Consider the following 27,559-nt stretch of genomic DNA (forward strand, 5'->3'; position numbering starts at 1 on the left):
GAAAGAAAGAAAGAAAGAAAGAAAGAAAGAAAGAAAGAAAGGAAGGAAGGAAGGAAGGAAGGAAGGAAGGAAGGAAGGAAGGGAGAGCGAGAGAAAGAAAGAGAGAGAAAGAAAGAAAAGAAAGAAAGAGAAAGAAAGAAAGCTCCAAGCACTCGTGAATAACTATATAATAATTTTTATAAAAACAAATGCAGAATCTCAGACCTACCAAAATATTAATTTTGAGTTGAAGCAAGTATGGAGTAGATTGATGGTATTCTATGTAAATGTAAACAGCTAACAAACTGAGTGATGTCAAAAAAATTCCTTCAACTCTGAGTTTAACTATTTTTTTGAGTAGAAGTGCATAGAAAATTGTTAAAATATCTACAATACATTTATTATTATTCACATATGAGTAGTCAATAAAAGAAGATTGTTTAAACTTCAATTAAGGCCATTTTATTCATAACCTCTCCTATTGCACTATTCATCAGAAAAATGGGAAGAAAAACCTATGTGTGGCCATGGTCTTTGTTTTCTAAGCATAGTGATTCTATTCTCTTTGGTTTAAGTTTTTATTTAATAAACTAGTTCAGGTGCTAATTATCAAAAATTTTTAAAGAGGAAATCCCCAAAATGTAACAACCTATATAATTTGATATTTATGAAATGCTGTTTTCTATAAATAGTTAGAATTGATAAGATCATTTATAAGTTAGTGTTACATTATTCTGAGTGCTATACATACTATGAATGGTTGTGAAACATCAAACATATTTCTGTATTTACTATTCATAAAATGCCAATATATGACCTTGATTTAATAGCATTGATTTAATTTTTTAATAATCTACTGTTAATTTAGACTGTGTCAAAAATACCCTTAATATCACTCAGCTGTGATGGAAGATGTCATCCACACAGGACAGTCCAGGTCAAGTATCTTCTGGAGTGACAGGTAGCAGTTTGCCATGAGTAATAAAGAAATGTCAGTGAAACCTAAAAGAATGCAGAGATCATAAGGTCTCTAGGAGAAAACACTATAATTAAGTTTTCGACCACACAAGTGACCAGCCTCTGTCATGGTTGTGAAAGGCTTAGAAGAATCTTCTCTAAAACTTCTGCTTCTACTACTTTTGTCTATTGCTGAGACAAAAATTTGATTGATATTAACTATAAATCTAGATCTGTTTTGGTGAATTTATAAACTTTGAAAAATAAAACTTTTCCTAAGTTTGAAAATAATTCAGGTCCTTCTATGCCAGTAAGATTAGAATTTTTTTAATGTTAGTTGAATATAACTTCATTCTCATGATTGTTTCTTAATTCTAAATAGCAGATTTTATGTATTAGATTGGAGCTATACGTGTCAAATTATCAAATGTTTCCTCTGACACTAAATATAAAATGTCTACCATTAAATTTCATATGATAAATTTCACTTCAGATTGGAAATGGTGGTTAACCTCAGCTAATCAAGGTGCAGAGACAGAAGGATTATAATTTAAGGTCAGTCTAGACAAAATAGTTAATTGACTCCATCTCAAAAACAAGCTGATATATGCCTATAATTCCATCTGTATGGTAGACAGAGTGAAGATGGTAGAATAAAGACTTATGGACAAAAATGTAAGTGAAAATAGGAAGTAAAATTGAGTAAGTAAAGACCTATGGGGAAAAAAAGTAAGTAGAAGTATGTATGTCAAAGTAAACTTTAAAAAGATATAAAATTTTATATAACTATCAGAATCAACTATCTCTAGTAAATAGTTCTCTCATCTTTGGAAATGAAGAATCTCACGTTGACTAAAAACCAGAAATACAAAGTTTTACAATTCTGAGTATAGATGATGAATAAGAAATTATTATTATTAATGTATGAAATACTTTTGTGTTCCTTGAACATAAAAATATCACAGTTTATCTATTCCCTTGTGTATACATAATTGAAGCAATAGATTCTACCTAATAATATAACAAATTTTTCAATTAAAAAGGTTCTTAAACATGCTAAACTATATAGTCATTAGGGAAACTGAAATTAAAGCAATAGTGTTTAATATTTTATACCAAGCATAATTATTAAGATTAGGAATGCAAAAAACATTAAGTATGGAACAATGGATTTATGATGTACACTGATTGAAGTATAAATTGGGATAACCAGTGTAGACTGGTTTATTGAGTTCAACTCTACTAGGCAACATTGTATTTCACAAAGAAAGAGAGTATACAGAAAGATCAATGGATAAGTAGATATGTGTACCAAGATATGATTGCACAAATTAATAAAAGCAGGTATGTAATTGATCACAGAAATAGTCTTCACAGTATATTAAACTTGAATGATAATACATCAAAAGAAGAATAAACAAATTAGGTCAAAAACATATTTTCTTAGATCAAAAACAACTTCTCACATTCAGAAAGTGGAATATTAGAGCAAAAAGGATATTAGATAATCTTACAATACAAGTCAAACACAAAAGAACATATATCTAATGTACTTACATAAATTATGAAGACATGAAAAACCATATAAAATGTTAGAAGTCTCATAGTGGCTATTTTTTGAGGGTTAGACAGCAGAGGAGTGTGTCTAATATTTGTTTTTCTCTGGTTATTAGCCAAAGAGGATGATTTCATTTTTTTAAAATTCATCAAACTCTACAACTATAACTTGTATTTTCCTATATGTATATTAGATTTGTTTAAAAGTTTCTGAAAATATATTTAAAAGAGCCATTCATGTACAATGCTATCAAAATTCATTTTAATTTTTTGTATAAATTATTTCAAAATGGTTTTAGCAAATGCACTCAAGATTTTAATTATAAATTGAGGCTAATAGCAGTTTTAATGTGCCCAACAGCTCCATCATAGTCCTGGAGATTTGTTGACGGGTTTTCCCTCCAAAGTAAAACATATCCTTTTCTAGTAAAGCATAGGTGAAGAAAAATTAAAGACAGCAATGAGTTATAATCAAGATTGTTAGATTGCTTAACAGACCATGAGAATCAACTTTCTAGTCCCCTTTTATATGGACACACAGAGAAATGAATGCTCCCTCCTGCACTGGGAGAACTTGCCTTAGGAAGAGTTCTCACACAAAGCTAGAACTCAAGCGTGGCAAAGCTAGTCAGGCCATAAGAATGGCTTATTGCTAAGTGGATGACAGTGAAAACACTAAGTAAGAATAAAACTATATACAGAATTATTCCACAGACATATTGGCATAGGGAGGATCGAAAGGAAGACTGAGATCTGAAACATGAAGACAGTTCCCAGGCGAGCTGTGAGAAGTATAGTGCCTAATTGGTCAGAGGAAACTGTTTCTACTGATTTATTACAGGACCTGAGTAGCTACACTCATTTCCATTGGCTTATGGTGTATATGGTCATTTCTTTCTGTCCATTTCCTACTCACCAGCCTCACCTGCTCCATACACAGTAACAGCAATTATAGCAGTCCCCACATACTGTTAATTTAGAAAGCCAAGTTCACCTTGCTCAGCAGTGCAGAGCTGTAGCCACAAACAGAAATTAAACAGGTCTTCCCCAACTTGTTTTCTGCTTTGATTTTTTTCTAGGTACAGACCTTTTTTGACTATATCTACTGCCCTGATACAAGGTACTAAACTTTAAAAGTTCTTAACTTTACTGAAAATTTTAAAACAGTTTCTAGCCTGATCAAACATCCATGGATGGCTTCTAATTGTAGCAAGCTCTCCAGAATGCCAAATAATCTAGAAGTTAAATGATAGCTATTGAAAGGGAAAATGTTTGTGTGGTGCATGCTGAATGACATAGCCACAGAAATGAAACTGCCATAAATGCATCATCCATATGGTTTTCTGTCTCTAGTCTCCACTGTCAAGATTGTTCACAGTGTATTTCATTGCATCCTTTTTCTCTATCTATGCCTATATACAGCCCTAAAAGGATCACCCCCAATGAACTCAACCATAATGATCAGTGCTGTGACACACAGCCTGGCATGTAGCATATCACAGTACTAGAGTTTGGATCTTAGATGTCCTGTAAAGGCTCATATGTGTGCTAAAGGCTTGCTCCCTAGCCTGTGGCACTATTGAAAAATGGTGAAGACTTTAAGAGATGGGGCCTAGGACCCCTCTCCCCCATAGGTGGTGTTTTAAATTTTATTTATTGTTATTGTGGAGTTGATATACAGAGTGGTTTTGATGGACTTATAGTTTGTGACATTTGTCCCCATTGTTACCTGAGCCCTCTAGGAATTGAATCTAACTGCTATTCCAATCCCTCCATCTTGGATTCAGCTATCATCCAATCACATATAATTTGCAAATGCCTTTACAAGTTTGGATGACACACTTGCCTATCTGTGCTTTTAGGAGCACAATAAGAATGGTCCCAAGTTTTCAGTCAGTCCTTATGTTTCAAGTTGTTGCTTGATAAAGGCTAATTTCTTACTTTATCTCTCTACTTTTATTCAATAAGCTTCTCTTGGTAGAATTTAGTATTTCTCTCCCTGTTCACAAGCTATTCAGTAGCATTACTGCCACACACACATTGGGTGCTGGTGACTCAGACCTGTAATCCTAACTACTCAGTAGATTGAGATCTGGGGATTGTTGGTTCAAAGCAAGACTGGACAGGAAAGTCCATAGGACTCTTACCTGTAATTAATCACACAAAAAAGACGAAAGAAAGAGAAGAAAGGTGGAAATGGAATTGTGGTTCAAGTGATAAAACACTAACTAGCCTTGAGCAAAAATAAATTCAGGAGTAATGGCCAGATCCTCAGTTCAAGCACAAAAATCAAAAATAACACACACACACACACACACACACACACACACACACACACACACCAAGAACAGTGGTAGTGTCAAAAGACAAAAATCTAAATCATGCCGGAAAGCAGTGAATGCTATTCTAAGCAAATAACTTTTTTTAAACTTTATTTTTATCTTTAAGTAGTGGTAAAAGGGGTTGCCATTTAGAAAAGTTGTATATAAATACAATGCAAATACCTTTTAAGAGAAAAGTTAAAGGACAAGTTTAGAATTGAGAAAACATTAAATCCATTTTAAATAATTGAGTAAAGCAAAGAAAAATCACGAGGGCAGTTGTGGGATTTTATAGATAGGAAAGGAACTGAAAAAATTATGGACAATAGAGGTGAGAAGAGAAACATCATCAGCCCAGAAGATCAGTATCTTATCGATGAAACAATTTCAGTACCATGAAACTTTCTTTATTTAGATATCTATCATCTTTATGATGTGGTGTATTCCTTCCCCTGTGTCTGGCTACTCATTGTAGATTCTTCACTTTGTGTTAGTACTGGGGCTCTAACTCAGCCTGGGCACTATACCTTAGCTTTTGTGCTCAAGGCTGGCACTCTACCACTTGAGTCATACTTGGACTCAGATTTCCTTGCCTGAACTTTCAAACCACAGCCCTCAAATCTCACCTTCCTGAGTACCTAGTTATAGTAGTGAGCCACCAGTGCCTGGCTTATATTCTTCACATTGGAGACCCTGATTATAGCAGCCACTCAAGTAATCATGATGTCCTGAGAAGCAGGTATAATTTCTTTTTTCATTCTGATCACACTTTCTACAGTATCAAGTTAACATTTACATTTCAAAAAGTAAGGAACACAAATCACTTGATGTTCTGATCAAGTAATCTGCTACAGTTTTCCTTCTCTGTTAATGTTGCCAAACAACTTGGTGGGGGGAGGGGAGGTCGGGAGGGAAAAAATGGAAGAAAGCAAGGGAAGGGTGACACTGCTTGAAAGAAATGTACTTATTACTTGACTTGTGTAACTGTAATCCCTCTGCATATCAGCTCTGTATATCATCATCAATAACAATTTTAAAAAGTAGAAAAGAATTAAGAAGATACTACCTGAATTTGTAAAATAGCACTAAGAGTTTATCTTTATTTTAGTAAAATCTTTTTGTAAGAAAAAAAAGGCCCAACATGGGCTCAGATTAAGTTCTTATTTATGTATATGATTTTTATCTACCTTAAGACAGATTCAAGAATTACACCTCATTAGATGATTTTAATTGCAGTTTTAAAAGTATATGAGTTATACATTCATTCGTTCAGATATAGCATTTAAAATAATATTATTTTCATTAAGTAAAATAGTTATACTATTGTTGTTGTTTATATCTTATTTAAGTTTAAGAACATTGTTCTTATTCACCACACACCAATTCATATGAGTTTAAAATATATAGCAAAACATTATTACAGAAAACCCAATTTCAAAAGAAGCACCAATGTTGGTACTTTTTTAACTCAAATCATGCTGTCATTCACAAGTGTCAGCAGCTGTCTATCCGTGGAGAGGACCACCAAATCAACATGCTTTAAACTCTCAAAAGCTGCTTAGGCAAACAATGAATTTCTAATTATTAATCAGATTGGTTTATTACTCTGTTTCTAATATCACTGGTACTAGTATAAGTATACTGTTTAGAATTCTACATTGATTTCTTTTACTCATTAAAAAAATTACTTTTAGAAAACAAAATTCAATTTGGTGTTGGTAGCCCATATCTGTAATCTTAGCTACATAGGATGCTAGGTTCTGAGACTCTTATCTCTAGTCAATCAGCAAAAAGCCAGAAGTAGCTTAAGAGTAGAGTGTCAGCCTTGGGAAAACAAAAAACCAAAACACAAAACCAAAACACAAACAAACAAACAAAAAAACTCCAAGTGAAATCTGAGGCCCTGAGTTCAATCTCCAGTACTAGCACAACAACAATATCCACCAATAATCAGCACATTCACAATGCTGTCCAGTCACCATGTCTGTCTGGTTCTAGAGCATTTGTATCACTTTAAAGACTCTACGCATAAAAGTGGTTTTTCCCCTATGCTCACATACTTCCTACCCAGCATTCCTTTCCTCAGAGTGTTCCTTGTAAGAGTACTCACTAAATATGTAAATGTTCTCATGGTCTTCTTCTGTTCCTTCTTTTTGTTGCTAAATGCTGTTATGTGGGCTTGTGCTATTTCCTTTATCTAATTCAGTCTATTTTAGTCTTTGTGGTTTTATAGTTAAAGTGAAATTATAACACTCCTATAACTTATTGAGTGCTAGCAAATCATTTTCCATATAAGCTGATCCATATTAAATGTTATATTACTTCCGTAAAATTTGTGTTTTGCCTTAATTTACAACATTGGTAGTATTTTGTATATTGTTTCATTTTAACTTTTTAAAATAATCTAGTGATATGGGACAAGAGTGGGTATGCTGGAAATGTCTCAGGACATTGGGGTGTCAACTAGGAATAAGGACATGAACTCAAAAGGAGCTCAGCAAAGTAAAGCATATTTTGAAGAAGGACACGGCACCCACAAGAAACCAAGTAAGCAATGGATGTGCAGTCCACTGAGTTTTATTCTTAAGACATTGGTGGGGGCTGGGAATGTGGCTTAGTTGGTAGAGTGCTTGCTTAGCATGCATGAAGCACTGGGCTTGATTCCTTATTACCATATAAATAGAAAAAGCCAGAAATGGCACTGTAGCTCAAGTGGTAGAGTGCTGGCCTTGAGCAAAAGAAGCTCAGGGACAGTGCCCAGGCTCTGAGTTCAAGCCCCAAGATGGGGGAAAACAAAACAAAACAAAAAACAAAAACATTGCTGTCCTTTGTTCTGATTGGTCAGAATTTAGCTTCACAATCTTGTGCAACTGGAAAATTTGAAGAAAGTTAAAAATTTATCTGAATTATCAACCCAAAGCAGGTTAAGCTGGCCAAATTATCAGACAATTCTTTTTTAAAAAAAAAACTTTATTTTTATATACTTTTTATTGTAAATAATTTTAATATATATTTTTATTGTAAAGATACTGTACAGAGAAGTTACAGTTACATGAGTAAGGTAATGAGTACATTTCCTATGGCACTTTGTTCCCCCTTCGTTTTTCCTCTATCATCCCTTCCCTCCCCACCTCCCCAAATCCTTCCTCCCCTCCCCCCCATCCCCACCTCAAGTTGTAAAGTTCATTTTCAACATAGTGTCTTGTACATCTCATTGTTACAAAGGGTCAACCTGTATCCTTGTTTCAGCATTTTGTTATTTCCCTTCACCTCCCCAAATTAGAAAAATGTATATACATAATATAGGGCACCAGAATCAACTACAGTGAAAACAGGGGTTATACCATGGGGGAAGAACATACAAAAGAAACAAAAAAGTCACATAGTACATTATAAGTACATTAAAAACAACAGCAACAAAGGTAAACAATTCTTACTCAGAGCATTATCACCTGAGGCATGCCTCCATACCCTAGAGAAACAGTTCTGACAACACTATATGGTTTAACTAAAATAGCTTCTTTTAAGATGGCAGCTAAACTTAGAATGGTGATACTTATGTCCAGCAGCAACTTTGATAGAAAATGTTTGAATTCCTACAATTCTTACGTCTTTTATTTTACATTCTTTCTTCAGATCTTCAAAATCAGCATTGACTTTCCTGTTCATTAGTATCTAATAGTAGTATATTATTTTAATAAGAAACCAGTGTTTGATGAGGGCAGTTTCAATAAGTGTCTGAATAAGATGTCTTATGTAAGAAATATAGCAAACAACACAGTCATTACTCCAAACATAATCACTAATGAGGTAACTATAGCCATACTTCTATATTCCATAACACTGTTCCCTCAAGCTAGCAATTGGATCACCTAAATCCTGTTGCTATCTGATATCCAGCTTTAAACTCGTTCAGAACTCCTTCTTCTCAGGGGACCCAAACACCATCTGTGTAAATTTGAGGACTGAATGACTCACCAAGGACAAAGTCTCTCCTTATCTCCTATAAAGTGTTTGTTTGAGACTGGTCAGATCAACAAAATGCCAGGGTGAAAGTGATGGCCAATTAAAACAAAACACAAATTTCACTCTGGTTGGCCCGTAAAATTCCCCAACAGTGGTCCTTTTTGATAACACCAAATGCCTGCTTTGGCTCTCACTATATTCAAACAAGTTTCCCAGATGTGTCAATTGGGAGCATTTGAGGGAGTATTGAGACTCCCCTTTCTCATAGGGGTGGGAGAATTTATGATTTGAATTTTAAGCATACCCAAAGGATTGGCTTCTGAGCTTGAGACCCCCCAATCCCATGTCAACTTGAGGGTCCATCCAGGGCTTGGAGACAAGGATGGTCACCTTAATGGAAATATTAAAAGAATTAATAGACTGGGTGATGTTTAACCAAGGAGCAGGGAAATACTAGGATTATTAAGATTTTTTTAGAGTCAGCTTAGTAGGGTCAGGGTGTGGCCCTGTTCCTTGTATAATGAGTTAAAATCATCCTGACACTCATAGAGCTGTCTTGGTCATATATAGGCCTGGATGTGGTTCATCTTAGGAGGCAAAAGCCTCCAAACCAACAGCTAAAATGTCTTCTTAAGAGAAACTAATTCCTTACCAAGTAAAATCTTCTTTTTAAATTTGATCTGCCCTAACCCATCACAGCCTTTAAAAACTGCTCCATAGCACACTCAAAAAGCAAAATAATGCCTTAGAGAGTAGAGGACAGTACTCTGAAATTACAGTTTTAAATTAGGCAAGTGGAGTGCTTTAGATTGGACAAGAAAAACAGGTAAAGGTCAAACAATGCTGTAGGTTAAAAAGCCTAAACCTGTGTCAGGACACTGGTCACAGACGAAGGGAAATCAAAATGTTCTTATTCCAACAGAAAGGACAAAAGAGAAAAGTCTAACTATCGAACCTCAAAACCACCAAGACAAGAAACACTTTGAGTTTAAACCTTAGCTTAACTGGTCAACTTGAGATCCATGGCAACTCCTTTGCTATGTGGGATTTTCGAGGCCAAGTTACCACCCCAGGTCTGGATTCCAGTTGAAGGCATATGACTCCACACAACAATCACCCTAGGGAGAAGGAGAGGAGGGGTAGAAAGAGCCAGGGCAGTCTACTTGAAAATACCCACTAAACCTCTGGCTACACTAAAGTATTCTCAGGACAGGTGTGTGTGGACTAGTCCAGCCCCACCCACACGCTCAGTATTACGTGGTTTAGGACCCCAGGAGACATTCTCAAAGATGATACTTCACACATGGAAATTTTAATACCTAGTTCATTAGTTCTGTCACCCTTCCACCCTATTCCCACCTCATCCCCCACTTCCCCAGGACCAGAAATATCAAATCAGTAAGGAAGGAGTAGGCTTCTAGACGGGCATACCTTGGGTTCGTTTACAGCTTCAGGATTATAGACAGCAGGGTTTAGTGTGGGGTTCATGTTCACTACCGACAGCACATAGGAGTCAAGTCCACATCTGGGGCAAGGTTTGGGTATGGCATGGGCAAGCCGCTGATTAGCACCACCCCATGGATGCCGTGTTGCTGAGAGACTGCTTCCCTGTGTGTGTGGGGGGGGGCAAGCCCCCATAAAGTCCTCTGCTGAAGGCTAAGTTCTGTCTGCATCCGCTGCCTGACTCTCCCAGGCCCAGGGAGCCATGGACTTCCTCCCACTTCTTCTTTACTGAGACCACTGCCATTTGCACCATGTTCGGGTAGTGACCAACTGAGTTATCCACAGCCTCTGGGTTGATGATTTCATCATTGTCACTGAACGTCACTCGTGAGTTCCTCCTCTTCCTCTTTGGTCTCTGAATGTTCAGATTTCCCTTCTCAATGGTGAAGGTTGAAAACTGCTTGTTGTGGGCAGTGTTGAACTCTGTCTGGTTATCAAGTTCTGTTTCCTCTTCTGAAAGTCCCAGTAAGCCCTTGAGTTCACGATGCTCTCCACTCATCTTCTCATTTCCTTTCCAGGCAATGGCAATGTCTGAGGCTTCTCCCGCAGCATGTATGTTCTTGCGGATGTGCCAAATAAGACCGTAGAAACGATGGGGATTTGCTGGGGTTTGTGAGGATTCAGCCTAATGTGACGTAAAAAGATGCCATGTATACTGTTGAGATCTTCCAATAAAACTCTCTTCAGCTGTTTGTAGTAGACCAGAGCCCATGGACTCGAGAGTAATGGTCAATGGTAGAGTCACACAAATCTGGGTTTCTCCCAGATAAGTAATATTTCTTGTCATCAATCATCAGTTTCTCAACTGTGGTTACATAATTTTTGTTTGTGGTTTTGTTTTCCCATTATTGTTTTGAATGGATGGTTTTTACTACCATTTCATATTCTTTTATGAACAAGTAGATAAGTTTATCATACATCTTTGGAGGAGCTAAACCTGAATCTCATAGAAACAACTTTCAAATTTAATTCAATCTATATCTTCATTTTCTTCTTCAGTTGTTGCATACCTTGCTCATTCCACACAATTCCATGTGCTCAAGAGAGGAGGAATTCTCAAAATCAGAGGGCTTCCAGGTTGTAAAAAAGGCCCATAGGCCCATGACCTATTAAAACTCAATTCGCTTGTTTCCTCTGACTACATACAGATGTAAGCCAGGCGGGAGTTACTTACCCAAGTCGGGCAGTGGAACAGGGAGGCCAGCACTGGAATTCATGGTTGCAGCCATGTTGTGTCTCCCCTTCCCATTTGGCAAGCCCCAAGCACACCAGGAAACTGGGAGAAGGGGCTAGTGCAGGTTTCTTATACAACCTAAGATTATTTCCCTTGTCTCCAACATTTTGTTCATCCCTAGCAGCAGAATGAAACCACAAATCAGGACTCAAGACTGCATTCTCTTTATGTCTCCTAAAAAACCTCAGTCACATACTTGACAGAAATTCAATTTAACAGAAACTTGGCAGAACACCCAATAACCAAGAGAGCACTTAAGCATCAAATTTCATGCTTTGGCCCAAGCACAAGTTTACCTAGTTATTGTACTTCTTGCTTGGGCCTGTTTCCTGTATTGCTTATTAACCTTCAATTTTAAGTCCATTGTCAGCAGCAAGGGAGCTCAGGTGTAGCTTGACCTGACCTGGAGGCTGTCACAAAAGGGGAGGCAGGATGTAACTCTTCTTAAGGAGAGGCTCCCAGGACTCCTCCTGGGAGTTTTAAAGCTAAGATGTTATTGACCTTTTTTCTGATTGGTCAGAATTTAGGTTCACATTCTTACATGATTGGCTAGTTTGAAAAAGGTTACACTTATCTGAGCAATCAAACAAAACAGCATACCTGGCTGAGTTCTCTCTCTCTCTCTCTGTCTCTCTCTCACTCTGTTTCTCTCTCTCTCTCTCTCTCTCTCTCTCTCTCTCTCTCACACACACACACACACACACACAGATACACACAAAATCCAAACCCCACAATTCTTGCTCAGCTAAAGCTCTGTCATTTGAGCTACACATCTCCACACCCTAGAAAAGCAATTCTTTTTCTTTTTTTTCTTTTTCTTTTTGTTTTTTTAATTTTTTAATATATATTTTTATTGTAAAGATACTATACAGAGGGGTTACACCCACATGAGTAAGGTAATGAGCACATTTCCTATCAAGCATTGATCAATGCTTGATAGGAAATGTACCCGCTCCTTTGTTAGAATAGCAATTCTTAAAGCAGGATGTGGCTTAAGCAAAATAGACCCTTATATGATAGCAGATGCTTATGTCAGTCATCTACTTTGACAGAAAAGATTTTTTGGCTAGTCATTGATTGTCCTTTAAAACTCACATTATTTTGATGCATGAATATAAACGACAAAAATTATGACAAAAGCTTCTAGATTAATTTAATTTTGCATTCAGCCTGTGGTTGTCTTGCGGAGCCAGACTAAAGCCTGGAAGACACTCTTTGTCCCTTCAAAGTATAAAAAAATAGCCTTTTTGTGCATGTGTTGACCATTTGTATATTTTTAAGAAATAGCTATCAAGTTCTTTGCACATGTAGTTAAATTTGAAAGTAAGCTACAATAGAAAAAAGCTCCCTGAAAGAAAAAAAATTAAGAACTTAAATTTTATTAAAATCCAATTTTAATTAAATAAAATTCTTTTCTGCAATGAGATCCTGGCACTGCAAAAGGATGTTAAGTGAAAAGGAATGAAATTTGAGCAAGATGTGGATTTTACTTGTAACAAGTGGGCTGATGTTCTCTCACAAATTGCAAGCTTCAATTAAAACAGAAATGTGTAGGGACAGTATGGGAACTAATTCTACCACTTTTATAACTCTTGGGTAAATACAAGCTATTAGTCAATAATAAAAATGCATATTTGCAACATGCTTTTATTATACATACTGATCTTCACTAAGCATCTTAGTGATGTATGTAATATAAAATTGTAAGAAATTCTATAAAATTCTCAAAACAATCTTGAATTTTTTACATGAATATGTGTAAAAGCCCAGCACTGGTGTCTCAATCTCAGGAGGTTGAAATCTGAAGATCAAGTTTCTAATCCAGCCAGGCAGAAAAGTCTGTGAGACTCTTACCTCCAAAAATCCAGCAAAAAGCAACAAGAAACAGTATAGCTTAATTGTTATAGCATAATCTTCAGCAAAAAACCTAAGTGAGAGCATAGGCTCTGAATTCAAAACTCAGTTTCAGCGCTCACAAAAACAAAAAATATCTTCTTAACATTGAAAATAAAGTGAGCCAAAAATAAATATTTCTTCTACTATTTAAAATGTATTGATAAAATTATCCATGTTAATGTGAAAACATGTAATTATTGACATAGGTAGCTATATCTTCTATAGTACTCTTAAAACATACATTATTTTTAATCAGAACTAATTTTTTCTTAGAGATGTTAATTTCATATTTCCTGGCAAAAATTTAAAAATTAGGAGAGGAAAAAGCATAACACGTATGGTCATAGTATAGTCTGTAGATAAAGTAACTTTACTTTTAAAAAGTGCATTATACATAAAATGAAAAAAAGTTATAAATTTCATAACCAGAGAAGTTCTGAAAGATGTCAGAAAATGAACAAGGGACCAATCGAGCTCTTCCAAAGAAGCAGAGTTTTACTCTCCCACAGAACTGTCTAGAGAGTCACACCAAGTAAGGTATAATTATATAGAGATTTATAACAAAGGAGAAAATTATAAGCAATGTGCATAAGAAGACAGATTAAAGTACCCGCTAATGGCAGCAGCTATAGTGGCTTAGGTAGCTGCAACAAAGGCAGTGGGAGCCCAGTGACAGAGCCATTGTTCAGGCAGGCTTTCCACTCACCTCCAGCTGGAACTTAAAGACCAGGAATAGGAATCCATATCCCAGCCAGCCACAGACAGATGTGGAGACAAATCACCACATGGCAAACAGTCCAAAACACCAAGGGAAAGCATGAGTAGCCCACAAAAAACATGTTTTCTCCCTCCCAGAGAACAGCATCTGGAAGGAAACCCTCCCCTTACCTAAAAGAATGCAATTTTTTAAGTGGTATAAAGCCTGCCAGAGCACCCTGACAGTAACACTTGCCGGAGAAGTGGTGACCTTTTTTAAAAAGGTAAAGGAATCTGATGTCCTTGTACCTCTCTTCTCTGGTGGAAAAAGACAAAAACAAAAATGAAAAACTACTGAGGAGTAGACAGCACTGCCCAGGGGAAGACAGCTATGGGAGAGGAATCCCCAAACACAGACAAGCTCACCATTCCAGACATATTGCAGCTCAACCCACAGATAGCCAGGCACATTGGAATTACAAAACCAAAAGTCTGGAAAATCTCAGTGGGGGTGGGGGGAACAAAAATGAAAAACTGGACAGATCATAAAAGCTGAGGGCAGGTTCCATGCTGGGCTAAAAGGAGAGTCTTAGGATCTAGCCCTTCTGGGACTACACCAAATGCCAGAGCACTGAACTTCAACACTACTTACCCTACAAACACACATATATCCAAATACACTGATTGTCGGTGATTGTAACATACCACTGTCACCTCTGGATAGATCAACTGGGCAAGAACTCAACACCCGGCAAAATGTCAAGAGAAACCTCTGAACTAAATAATTTCATAGACTAACTAGATTTAAAAGACATCTACAGAATATTTTACTCAGCACCATCAAAATATACATTCTTCTCAGCAGCACATGGAACATTCTCCAAAATAGATCACATGTTAGGTAACAAAGCAAATATGTACAAATTTAGAAATATTGAAATTATTCCCTACATTCTCTCAGACCACAGAGGAATAAAATTCGAAGTTAATACCAAAACCACCATAGAAAATTTTCTATCCCATGGTGACTAAACAACACACTGTTGAATCACCAGTGTGTCATTGAAAAGATCAGAGCAGAAATTCAAATGTTTATATTTAACAAAAAAAAAAACACAGAAAATATCAGCTTATCTGAGACGCAACAAAGGTGGTACTCAGAGGAAAATTTATAGCTCTTAGTGCCTACATTAACAAATTGGAGAAATCTCAAATAAAAAATTTAATGATGCACCTTAAATTGCTTGGAAAAGAGGAACAAACCAAACCTCAAACTGGTAGATGGAAGCAAACCAGTAAAATTAAATTGGAAATAAATGAACAAAAGACAAAAAAAATCATGGGAAGAATCAACAAAACAAAGAGCTGTTTCTTTGAAAAAATAACAAAATTGACATACCTTTAGCAAATCTGGCCAAATAAAGCAAACACAACCAAATAAAATTAAAGATGAGAATGGGAACATCACCAGAGAAGCAAGCAAGATTCAAAATATTATAAAGGAAAACATTGTAAACCTTCATGCTATCAAATTGGAGAATCTGGAAGAAATGGAAGAATTCCTAGTAAATACTGATTTACCCAAATTAAACCAAGAAGATTTAAACCAAATAAATATACCCATAACAAGTAATGAAATGGAAATTGCAATAAAATGCTTCCTAACCAAAAAAAAAAAAAAAAAGCCCAGGACCAGATGGATTCACAGCCCAATTGTATAAGGCCCTCAAAGGAGAACTCACTATAATACTCCTCAAACTCTTCAATAAAATTGAAAGTGAAAGATCATTACCAAACTCATTCTATGAAGCAAGCATAACCCTCATTCCCAAACCAGATGGGGACTCATTAAAGAAAGAGAACTATAGAATCATCTCATTGATGAACATTGATGCAAAACTTCTCAATAAAATTTTGGCTAACCAACTTCAACAACTAATCAAAACAATTGTACACTATGATTAGATGAGATACATTCCAGGAATGTGAAGCTAGTTCAGTATACACAAGTCAATTAATGTAATACAAGACATCAACAGGAACAAGGACAATAACCACACAATTATCTCAATAGACGTAGAAAAAACATTTGAAAAGATCTGATACCCCATTAAGATAAAACTTCTGAAAAATCTAGGAATCCAAAACCTACAGCCAACATTATACTTAATTATGAAGAGTTAAAACCATTTCCTGAAAAATCAGGAAGGAGACAAAGATCACACAGTGAAAACATAGGAGGATATTCTTAGGAGATTATCATAATGGCTCAATAGCTATATGTATGTTACCATTTGTTTAATGAAAAATGAACTCCAAGAAATAGAAACAAGAGAGTTTTCTGTTCACAGTTATTTCTTCCCCCACCCTTTGATTTATTCCCTCTTATCATTGTTTTATATATATATATATGTATATACATACATATATACATATATATAGTGTTTTATATATATATATATTGGGTTATATATAATTTTTACCCTGTTTTGAATCAAGATCTTGTATTATTTTTCTTTTTAAAAATATATTTTATAGTAAAGATACTGTACAGAGAGGTTACAGTTACATGAGCAAAGTAATGAGTCCATTTCCCATCGAACATTGTTAACCCCTCCTTTATTTTTCCCCTACCATCCCTTTCCTCCCCACCTCCCCAACTCCTCCCTGCCCCCCAAACTTGTAAAGTTTGTTTTCAACATAGTGTCTTGTACCTCTCATTGTTACAATGGGTCATCCTATATCCTTATTTCAGCATTTTGTTATTTCCCTTCCCCTCCCCAAACTAGAAAAACGTACAAGATGCAGGACACCAGAATCAAATACAATGACAACAAGGGTTGTACCATGGGGGAAGAACATACAAAGAAACAAAAAAAATCACATAATACATTGTAAGTACATTAAAAAGAACAACAAAAAAGATAAATCTTTTGTGTCCCTGCCTTGGGGTTCACTTCACTTAGTTAGCATCAAGTTATATGGCCATAGTACCTAGCTGTTGACCTCTTCTGCTTGTCCTAGACATATACTAGTGATTGCAGATAAGGGATCTATGTTTCTTTGAGGATCACAGAAGGAGGAGCACAGAAATGATGAAACAAAAGGTGAACCAATTCAACAGTGATACTCACTAGATACTATGTTGGAAATCAACTTTACACCTTGTGGAGGAAGGCATTTGCGCAGGTGGGGTGCAAGAGGGAGAAAATGAGGGAGAGGGTAACACTGTTCAAAAAGAAATGTACTCATTATCTTACTTACACAATTGTAACCCCTGTGCACATCACCTTTACACTAAAATTTAAATTAATAAATTTTAAAGTAATTTTCATAACTGTTCATCTGGGCACTACTAGAGTTTGAAGTCAGTGCTCGCCAGACAAGTGCTGTACAACTTGAGCCACACTTCCAGCCTTTTTTTGTGAGTTGTGCTTCAGAAACAGTCTGGCTTTTGCCTTGAAGTGGACTTGTGTCATGATGCTCCAAGTATCTTTATCTCTAATATAGCTGGAATTTCAGGCATTATTACCTTTCTAGCTGTGTGTGTGTGTGTGTGTGTGTGTGTGTCTGTGTGTCTATGCCATTGCTGGGGCTTGAGTTCTATCCATGAGCTTCTTTGCCCAAGGGTATCACTCTACCACTTGAGTTACAGCTCTACTTCTAGCTTTCTTGGTTGTTAGTTGGAGTTAAGAGTCTCACAGGCTTTGGTTCAAACTGAGATCTTCAGATCTTAGCCTCTTTAGTAGCTAGGATTACATGAGTGAGCCACTGGTACCCATTTAACTTACTTGTTTAGAAGGGATATTGCTATTTTTCCTTTGGACTTGCCTTATACCACAATGTTCCTGATCTCTGCCTCCTGTGTAGTTAGGGCTACAATCATGTACCAACACACCTAGCCTTTATCCCCATTTTGGTTGTTAAATGACATGCAAGGGTAACCATGCATAATAATGATGGAGAAGGTAGTTGCAAGCTCTCATTTCTCCCAAGGCAGGTCAGATACAGGTAGAGCTGGGGGTACTGTTCCATAGAGGAGCTCTTGCTTATTAAGTACAAAGCTCTGAGGCTGATTCTCTAACACTTCAAAACAAGTAAAAATATAGATACCACCTTGTCAGAGATCTGGAAAGTAATCAAATAGTTCCAACAACCAAATAAATGTTGTATTAAAAAAACTATAACCATATTTGTTATTGTCTTTTCCATCAGATCTTTTAACATATTTATAATAGTTCCTTCTATATTCTTCCTGACAATGGAAGCATCTGAAACAGAGCAGAATCTGGTGCTAGTGACTATTTTGTCCTTAGGTTGGGCCCTGAGTTGGCTTTTAGATACTACTATATTTTGAGTTCACATTGAAATTAAATCTTCAGAACTAGGACCTTTGGGCCAGAGTCTTTGTGAATGGAATATCATCTTATAAAAGAGGTTTCAGAGAGAACTGAGATCTCCTGCCTTCTGTGAGGAAAGCATCATGGCACCATCTTGAAAGCAGAGAAGTTATACTCCTCTACCAGAAGAACACCTGTTAACTCCTTGATCGTGGACATCCAGCTTCTAGAACTATGAGACATAAAGTTCAGTATTTTTATAAATTACATCATCTGTGGCAGTTTGTAACAGCAGCACAAAAGACAGGTTCCTTAGAATTTTTCTTTTAAGTAGAAAAGTTATCACATGGTAGGATTTGAACTAAATGGAACTGATTATCTGCATTTGTATTACTCTAGTTCAGATTCTGGCTGTGTTTACTGTTGGTATAGGTACAGATAAAGAACAGTAAGAGAACTTGGCAAGATAATAAGGCAAGGTTCCCCCCACCCATAGAGACAAAGTACCTGAGTGAGATGTTGCAGATTTTCAATGTCATAGAAAATAACAAAGCATTGATATTTATCTGGTGTCCTTAGTTTTGCGTTTTTCTCTACCAGGGATTGTGTTCTATATGAGTCTGGCTTCTCCAGAGAAAAATGTCCAACAATGTACTAGAGTCCTTGTCCAGAAAGCCTAACTATGGGACTAGTCACTTATTTCAGAGAAATTGAGATTAAATGTTGAAAAACAAATTTACCAAAATTTTGGGGAAAGCAGTGGAGACATAAAATCTCTCTCTGCCTGGATGGATCACAGCAGTGTCACTACTGAGCAAATAGATGAAGCACACATTAGGAAATATGAAAATGGTGACAGTTTTTCTTCTAAGCTCATGTATTCTGCACATAGCCCATCTTCACTCCCTCATTGAATTTCTGAGAATAATATTCTTTTCCAGATCTTTAGGTATAAGAGAATAGGCAAGGAGAGAGGGGAGAAATTTACTTTAAGGAATAGGCTCAGCTAATTATAGAAGCTGGAAGTCCAAATTCCATATCATGACAAACAGGATGAATATCCTTCCTAAAAAAGCAGGGTTTTTTTTTTTACTTCAAGTCCAGAGGAAATCTACTCCCAGAATTCCCTTTTTCTCAGAAGAGGTCATTCAACCTGTTTGAATAGCACCTACTCAAATATGGATGTTAATCTGCTGAATCTACCTCAATTTTATTGATTTAATGTAAATTCTGAGGATATAAAAATAAACCAGTGATAATATTAACCTTCTAAACATGATCTGAGTGAAGACATGAAAATATGTAACCATTTTATGAGTCCAAGTCAGAAAAGGCACATTTTAATACCTAGCTTCCTCTTCAATGTGCTGAATATGTCATCAGAATGTTTAGGGCAGTTAAACCACATTGTCTTTGTGTCTGGTAAGAAAGAAATCAGGAAAGATGAAAACATAAGTAAGGATTGTAGAAAAATTTAGTGGAAATGAAATATGGCAGAGAAAACCATAGATATGACATATATATTCCACAGGGAAGAAGGCAGGGTAGTCTGTCAAACATCTTGTGCTGTTTTTAATTATCTTTGTTATTACAGATTCTAGTTTTGTGTTAAAAAGTTAGAATTAGATGGCTTTCTGATTGGTGGGTCTCCTTTCTTTTTCCTGTAAGTTTGTTATGACAAGCATTTACTCTCTTGTCCTCATTTCCTTATTCTTTTGTTCCTATTTTTTCATTATTTTATAGGCCTTTGTTCCTAATTTGATTTTCAGACAGGTTTTGGTTTATCAGTTTATCCTATTATCTGGAAGCTGCATAGACCACAATTCTCTGGCTGCTTTCCTACTAAACCCTTATCTGCCTTACATGTGTGAGGTCCTGGGTTCAATCCCCAGTAGCACAATCATTATAAATTATGTCGTCACCCTTACAAAAATATCCCTTACAAAAATATAACCCTTATACTTATGTATTGTCTTCATAGAGCCTGTGTCTAGAAGCTATTTTTATGCTGTGACTATGTCACCAGGAAGATGTTTGGAAAAGAGATTTCCCCGACTTTCCAAGCTCATTGAGATGCCCAGGAACTTGGACTAACAATCTAAGGAATTTTGAAGTTATCTATAAAAAGCCACAGTGGTAGCAGCCAGAGAATTTTTTTTTAGTCTGTGACAAAAAGCATGGAGAAAGGAAAAAGAACAAGCTGATAGCACTTTCTGACATATTTCCTGTTGGTGGGGCATAGAGCTGCCCATGTGGTAATCATCCCAGGGTATCCGTATTCAGTAACTGAGCTGAAGGTTATCAGTTCACCTGGATGGAAGGTTACTTAGCAACTTTCCAATTACCTGTCTTGATTTAATCACTCAAGCCGGTAGACAATTCGTCTTGTGACATGAGAGTCTGATCTTTATGATCAGTTTTTAGGCATTATTCTGAAATCACATAATAAACAAAACAAGAAAATGAACAAACAACAACAAAAAGCCTACTATACTTTTTGTCCCAGGACCTAATTATTCTCCTTGGGAAGGGTGTTTCATGTGTCATTTAAGAGAAAAGGGAGGATGATCGAATACAAGTCTATATATTCTTAAAGAGATGATTTAATCCCTTGCTTTTGTAGTGACTTTTTTCAACTGTAATTCCTGGTTCTATCTTATCTCCTGAACCCAGTTTAGTGTTTAGTATATTAGCCAATGTCTCTCTGTCACTTTGTTCTAGTTATCCTTGTCTCAAGAAAGAAACTGCCTATAATAGTATAACTAAATATCAGTGTTTATTTTGGCCTCATGTTGAAACTCTCCTCAATGTTTTCCCAGTAAAACAGCTTCTCCACAGGCTCTAATGTTCGTCCCTTCCTAGGGGCTTCCCAGAACATTTCTTGAATTATGAGTTCCTGTGGTATTGGGATCCTCTCATGCATAGTGATAAAATAAGGCTGGAAAGGGCATCAGTATAGGGCCTTCCTTTCTCAATCAAAGATAAAATATCAACATTTGGACTCAGTTTGTTTTCCTCTAGAGTGTAGGCCTCTGTTATGGAGAAAATCTTAATATTTTCACTGGTTGCTTTCCATTCCTCTTGCAAAGGTAGGAGGACTTCCTGACAGACTGAACTTGATTGGGTTCCTGGAGAGAAAGCCCATGAAACATGGACCATATTAAGACCTTGGATGCCTGTAGTTTCTCACTGACATATCACTTCACATTCACAGTGAAGCTGTTTTCCAAAATTACCTTTAAAGTGGCCCCATCAGTTTTCACTTCCTGTGACTTCTGCATCTTAACAAACCTTTATATATCAGCATTTACCTCCCTACACATAATTTGGAGTGGTGCTGCATTGTTTCAGATCACTTAGAGTGTTGGAGAAATAATTTTAAAGTGCTTTTTGAAAGCTCTAACAACCTTCCCTGTAATTAGAGATCACTTTGCAGGGATGGTCACCTAGGGAGCATACCCAACTCCATTGGGTTACATTGTATTTGTCCTTCCTTGTGTGAAGGACACTTTGCCAAAGTAATTAAGTGATTTAAAACTTCACTATTGTTGAAACAATTTAGTTCTAGTCCATACCATATTATTTCTTTTAAAGAACTCTAAACCATTTTTCTCTTCAAATTTTTTGATTGTCATTTTATGAATAATTCAGAATTGTTTTCTTTGATTTGAATATTATTAGCAATTCATTAGTTAATATTAGTTTTCTCAATTTCAAAATTCATATTTTCAGCCAGGGTCTCCCCAAAGTTGAGAGGCAAGCAATATATTTTCTAAACATTTGCTTGTTTGCTGGCAGACTGCCTCAGGATTGTCTATCCTATGAGGTTTAGATAAAAAAGGCAGAAGAGGTGTGAAGGAGTTAATTAACAGCTTTATTGAAGATGAATAGAAGATTAACATTTTGTTCACACATTTTAAATAGAAATGAGTTCTTATTCAAATGATTAGATTACCCACCTGATGAACACTGGCTGGGAGGGGTGGGGGTTGGATGTTAATCTACATTATCCACCTTTTCATGTAGAAAAGGTCACCTAGTATTGTAGACCACAACAAAATAAGTACAGGCAGAAACAGTGTTATAAATCATTCTAACATTTATTAGTTTTCATGTGTGGGGCTCAGATCGAGTTTAGAAATTATCTTCAATTTTACTTTAGTAGCCAGATTAATCCTTCTGTCATGGTAAGATATTAAAGAGAGTGTTTCTGTTATTCTGCCTCATTTTATTTCAATAGCCTGAAAAGAATTAAATCTCAAAAATAAAATATTTTTATTTGCTCAAAATAAATTTATGTTTTCTCCTATAGTACTAAGTTTCACAGTGTTTAAAAACACTAGGATATGTCACATAATTTCAGGGTTATTTAATGATTTCACAGCTTAGAAGCAAAAGAAACATATTTAACTTCTTTCTAAGATACAGGGACAACATCACTATACCTCAGATTCCGTAAAATGAAGTACTCTAGACCAAACTCACTTCAAATATCAATACACAGATTTCATATAAAGTGGAAACAGAATCAAAATATACATGGGAACAATAATGATACCAGCAATAAAAATAAGTTCATTATCAAGAAATACCTAGAGTTACCAGAAATGTAGCACAGTTAATTTACCTCAGTCCTTGCATCTGGCATGAGACAAATTCAAGCAAGACTTGAACATAGGGAAAGTGATAGGGTTGTTTATTAGAAAAGAAGTATGGCAGATAACAAGGTTGCTTGACATAAATATTCAATGGAAACACAGCATTTCAGATTACCTTCAGCTATCTTCTGTTGGCTTCAGGGGCACAGATTTTGGCATTCGATTACATAGGGAATTTTGGGGCCAGGATGTAAGAAGTTATGAATAGCTTAAGCAGTCCCAAGTCACCAGAAGGTTCAGAATAGTAGCTAGATAGGCTGATAGACATTGTCTTAGGACTATGAAGAACTGTTAGAATAAATCATTAATACCTGGCAAGTGATCTGATCTTTTCTGGATTCCAAGATGGCTGAAAAGTATCTATAGGAGAGAATAGGTCAGGAAAATTAAGTCCCTCTTTAAGACCAGTCCTGGGTTACAGTCATTGTCCTATTTTTTTTTTTTATTGAAAACTCTTTTTTACAAAAACCAAATGAAGCCAGGCACTGGTAGCCCCAAAGTTCAAGTCCAACAACTGACAAAAAAAATCAAAATAAAACAACAACAACAAAAAAACTAGCCCTTAGGCTTACTGATTAAAAAAGTTAATCATCTTTTGTTTTACAGCTATTTGTTGACAAACCTTAAGCTGGAAAAATGCCTACCATTAATCCTTATATGGATGAAACACTCTAAAAATAGACAAACAAACAACAAACCATCTTGTGACACTTGATAAAAATAGTGGCCCAGTAGACAGCTTATCTATAAGTTGGACAACTTAATTACAATGCTTTTCATCAGAGATTCTGTTTTCATAGCTAACTGCTACCTATTACTAACATATATATATATATATATATATATATATATAATAGGTATAAGTATTATATCTATATCATTAATATATATGTTAATCAATATACCCACACAAAACCATTTTACACAACACAATGGCAAATAATGAAAAAAATTAAACTAAATAGAAATTATTGCATTTTCTTTACATGCAAAAAGTTAAAAGTTATAATCTATGCCTAAAAGCCATAGTTTATTTATGTATTTATTTATTTAAAGTCTGCACTTAAGTCAGGAACTAGGAAGGAAATGTCATTTCATTGGTAATGGCAGGGGAGGGAGCTTCAAGCTTGTCCTTGAAACAATAAAAATGAAATGAGGAAATTCAGCAAAATTGTTCTGAATAAACTTTGACTGAATTTGGGAAAATGTCAGAGGTTTATACAAAGAAAGTGAATGCATAGTCAAGAAAAAGTCAACTTCAACATGATAAAAAGCTTTTGTAACACTAACTTGGTATTATTTTTCTTCTTTGGTTGGGAAGTGGTTTTGAATATAGTGGTCCTGGGTCCCAATGTGAGTACCTGACTATGAGAGAGAGTGGTATTTATTTTCTAGAAATTATATGTCTGGTTCTTTGCCTGCCTGTGAGTTTCCTGATTGATTATTACTAATGCAAACACTTGCCTTTTCTTTGTTCTAAATTCTTTCAGAATATGAGAATATCTAAGAGGATGACTTTACTTGATACAAAAGCATAGAAAAGCAATACACAGCAACTGCTTAGGATAAAATATTATAGCTCAGGTAAGTCATAAACACAAAATTACCTTTTATGCAAAATTATAAGGAGAGTTAAACTTGTAAAATAAGGGCATCAAAAGGAATATTTAGAAAATCATATACATACACAGAAAATATCATGCTCAGAAAAGAACTGAGTAGGCCCTATACTTTTAACTTCATAAGGATCTAAGTAAGCTAGGCAAAATCACTGGCAAACTCATCTTTTGTTTTCCTTTTAATTTTTTTCTTTTCTTCCTTTTCCTTTCCTTTTAGATTTCTATATTTAATATTTTACAACATTGACAATGTCTTTATTCTTTAACAGTATATGAGACATACAATGACACAACAATGAGAATATAGCCTTTAGCTGGGCACCAGTGGCTCATGCCTATAATCCTAGCTCAGGAGGCTGAAATCTGAGGATCACAGTTCAAAGCTCGCCTGGGCAAGAAACCCCATGAGACTTTTATCTACAATAAACCACTAGAAAACTGGAAGTGATGCTGTGGCTCAAGTGGTAGAGTGCTTGGCTTAAGCTGAAGATTGTAGGGACAGTGCCCAAGCCCAGAGTTCAAGCCCCATGACTGACCAAAACAAAACAAAACAAACAAACAAAAAGAATGCAGCCCACTTTAAGTAAATGAAGCAATTAATGTATTAAGTTGTTTTTGATGAAGCAAAAATATGGACAAATTATATATAGATCCAAACTCCTTTACATATGCTCAAAAGTATAACAAATCAAAATATCAAAGAAAATCAAGAATATTCTATTTCAGCAAATTGTAAATATTAATAAAAAGATAGACTTTTAAAAAATAATATATTCCTACAATTTAACTGGAACAAGAAATTTTAATATATTTTTCTATTAGTATTTCGTATCCATTTTAAGAAGGAAGGTTGACTGAACTTAATAAAATGATTAAAGTTACCCAGTTCAAAGAGCAGAATTGAAAACAAAAAGAAAAAAAAAATTCTATGAGGAGATCCTCAGAAGAAGATGGGAAAGATAAAGAAGTAAAAGGCTGATTGAACAAATAATGACCCCTATTTCCCAATCTAGGATGGAAAACAATTGCTGTAAAATTACCAAAAGATAATGATGAAGAAAGGTTCTTGAAAGAGCAAGTAGAAGTATGCATACCTTGGGTGCAGAACTGAGATTGACTATGACTTTTTACCAGAAACCCAGGAAGCCACAAGGCAGTGAGAGAAGATATTTAGAATGTTGAGAGTAGTCTACCAAGTGTATCATAGCTCTTAAAAACACCATTCAGAAACAGTGAAGAAAATAGGCTTTCTGTAGAGTAAGCTGAGTTTACTATTAGTAGAGTATCTACAAAGGACATTTTAAGGGAAGACATGACAGTAAAGAGTCACAGAAGCTAAACAAAAAGTATAGAACTCTGCTGATGGTAACTGAACAGGCAAATATTAAAACTAAAATTGGCTCAGTTTTGGTCTATAAATCCTCTTCCTGAATGACCTAAAAGTGCATACCATAATGATTATAGGTCTATGCTAAAGGTGCTATAGTGTGAAAAGATGTGCTTTGTGAAGGCTGAAACTTGAGTTTTTGTATTGAAACTGTTTTGGATTAATTGAAACTACATTCTTATAAACCAACAAAGTCACTTGTCATCCCAAAGAAAACCATGAAAAAATATAGCATACAAATGTACAAAAGATAAATAAAAAGAGCATCATATGGTGCTGTGAGGAAAAAAATTAAATCTCAAAGAAGGCAGCAAAAAGAAAATGAACAAAAAGATAAAGATATAGATAAAGCATAGTACAAAAATGATGGAACTCACTTGTGATTAGTGCTGGCTTTCCATATAAATGATTTATTTCACTCCTAACAAGCATTTACTTTTACATGTAAGTTAAAAATTCAATTAAAAAATCATAGGCTGGCAATGAAAGTTAAAAGAAAACTCCAAAAAATATGCTGCCAATAATATATTCATTTTAGATCAAAAGACACAGACAAGTTGGAAGTGAAAGAATAAGAAACTGTATTTCATGCAATTAGGAATATAAAGAGAACTAGAATGATGTTACTAATTATGTTAATTAGCTTCCCATTACCATGACAAAGAACCTGTGAAAATAAACTTGTAAGTAAGAAGGATTTATTTTCTTTCATAGTTCAGAAGCAGCCATTCATGATGTCATGACTCTGATTTTTTTAGTCTGGTATGAGGCAGAACATCATCACAGGAAGATTTTGCTATTATCAGAGCTACTCACTACATGGTATCCAGAAAGCAAAGAAGAGAAGAAAGGATCCAGCCCCCACCACCCACCACAGCTTTTTCAATGATACCTCCTCCCCTGTGACTATTTTCCTTCCACTTAAAGTTTCCACAAGCCTAATCCTAACCTGAAACAAAGCATAATTTATTTCAAAAGTTATTATAAGACACAGAAAAGGGGGTTGGGCATGATTATGAACACCTGTAATCCGAGCTATGTGGGTGGTAGAGAGAGGTAACTAGGGTTTTGAGATCATCCAAGGCAAAGAGATCCTGTCTCAATAAACAAGATAGGGATGGCTGTACACTCAGGTATTCCAAGCTATGTAGGAGGCAAAGGTAGGAATATGGAAGCCAGCCCTGGGAAAATAATTAGAAACCCTATCTGAAAAATAAACAAAAGCAAACAGGACTGGGAGAGTGGGTGAAATAGCAGAGTCCTGGCATAGGTCGAATAAGGTCATGAATTCAAAGACCAGTGCAGCTTTCCTGAAAAAAGATTATATATTAAGCCAGGCATTGTTGGCTCATGCCTATAATCCTAGCTACTCAGGAGGCTGAGATGTGAATTTCACGGTTCAAAGCCAGCCTGGGCAGGAAAGTCCTTGAAAATGCTTTTTTTTTT

At 35.6% G+C, this 27,559-nt stretch overlaps 1 pseudogene; it reads right to left on the bottom strand.

Annotated features, from left to right (window-relative positions):
- The window catches only part of LOC105980399, a 113,149-nt pseudogene that overhangs the window by 46,921 nt on the left and 38,669 nt on the right, over positions 1-27,559 (bottom strand).

Source organism: Dipodomys ordii, unplaced genomic scaffold (genome assembly GCF_000151885.1).
Source record: "Dipodomys ordii isolate 6190 unplaced genomic scaffold, Dord_2.0 Scaffold9, whole genome shotgun sequence".
NCBI classification, from domain to species: domain Eukaryota; kingdom Metazoa; phylum Chordata; class Mammalia; order Rodentia; family Heteromyidae; genus Dipodomys; species Dipodomys ordii.